Genomic DNA, 1,915 nt, shown 5'->3' with positions numbered 1-1,915 from the left:
CCGGTTCATTTTTAACGCACTAAGCTTGCGAACACCACAATGACTTTTATAGACAAACAGCTCTGTTCCTGTGCGATGACGTTGCCATAAATGGCTCCCATACAAGTTATTTGTGCACGCAACAAGTTCGCTACAAAATTTCTCTTCACGAGCAAGTAAACGCCGCCTTACTACACGACCGCGAAAAAGATAGAAGCGGAAGAAGCGTGCTATGTAAAGAAGATAGCGGAGCGCTTTTTTTTTTGTCGTTCTCACCGCTTGTATGCACCACTTTTCTCTCCCTCAGCCACAACCAGCGAACACCAGACCCACTTTTCCTTAGCATGGACATGGTTGCATGGCCTATGCGACATTCTTTCCGACTAGTTTCACGAGGAGGCACCATGCTGCTGCACACGCTGTTTTGCTTGCGCCGCAAGCCATCAGAATCAGGAACGACCACAAAAACTAATCCCTTGGCCTGATTTGCGTTATAGGTTTTGCAGCCGGACTCCTCGGCCAGGCTGAGCGGTTTGCTCCGCAGCAACTGATGCTACCGCGACGATGATCCTAGTACCAATGCGTAGCTCTAGCGAAGCCTGTATGAAACCCGCTTTCTCGTGGTCATTCTGCATAACGTTCACGGCCACGCAAAAATGCTGGGGGGGTTAACTTGAGGTATGCTTTGAAACAACGAGCGCGTTGTGCGAGTATCAAAACACTGCATGCGGCAGCCGCCTGGCGCATGTAGGTCACCTATCCTAAACTACCGTACCTAAGCCGAAAATTAACTTTATAAGCACTTATGGCACGCGTGCGTTAGATATAACCGCCACATGTGCGCTTTTATATAAACCCCGTTGGCCACCGCAAGACTCTTAAGGCCTGATTTGAACAGTGAGAGCTTTGTTACGATTTTTTTTTCTAGCGCTTCGAACACGCTGCGCGAAATTCAAAATGTCCGTCAGCTGAGCACCGGCCCGTACTGAACAACCCAAGTTTAGCAAAGATCGCTTGCTGACCGTTGCCAAGACGTCCTCATCCTCAGCAAACGTTCTCATGGCAATATTTCGCCCATTTGTTGTGGTTCAAAATTCGTTTCTTACTGCAAGAAAGAGTGTAATTCTAGATAAGCCAACACCAACCTGCAATACTTTTTCAGTACCACTCTCAAGAGACGTGCCAATTTTTCTTTTTTCTGCCTTGGCTCACGTTACGTGGGTGAGAGTGAATAACACTTTCCTCTGTACTGAGATGTGACTGAGATAGGCAGTAATTCCTCAGTCCAGTGCCGTTTTTTTAATACAGAAGCTAGTCTTCTAGAACTATGCAATGGTCATCGTTGATTGTTTCCACGATTCATAACGGTTGTTTGGCTCCTAGGGGTGTAGGAGAGATGTAAGTTGCGCCATCTGGTGTTGAAGGGATACTGAGAAAAGGTGAGTTGGTGTGTGCGCGTTTCGGTAACCGAGGGATTAAGGTGTTCCTAAAGCTCTTGGTGTACGTAACCTGCTGTCAAAGCTTTTTTGCGTATTAGAATAACTCGAGTCTGGCAGGAACTTATGACACCTATATGCCGGCTTTTGAAGGTCGCCCAGGGATGGACGCAAGCTAGTAACTGACCATTGTTGAGTGCAGGAGGTTTCCATTATTTGCTTCGTGATGGGCTGGCACCAACTTCCATTTTAGTTCATGTTAATCATGAGATAATACCGCTTTTCTTGCACCTGAGGAGAGAAATAGACAGCGAACCTGGAAACAATGAAATGACACTTGGCAGATTTAAAGAGTTGGACGGCCGAGCAGTTGTTTTTTTTTTGGACTTTTTCGTAATAAAGGGCGTTTGGCACATTAATGCACCAGCTTGCAAACAGTGCCACGCGTCAGAATACAACAACTTTATTTCAATAAAAAGTCCACAAGCTGTATCGGCTTG

Source organism: Amblyomma americanum, chromosome 1 (assembly GCF_052857255.1).
Source record: "Amblyomma americanum isolate KBUSLIRL-KWMA chromosome 1, ASM5285725v1, whole genome shotgun sequence".
Lineage (NCBI taxonomy): Eukaryota > Metazoa > Arthropoda > Arachnida > Ixodida > Ixodidae > Amblyomma > Amblyomma americanum.
The sequence above is the reverse complement of the archived record's forward strand: the minus strand, read 5'-3'. Positions refer to the sequence as shown.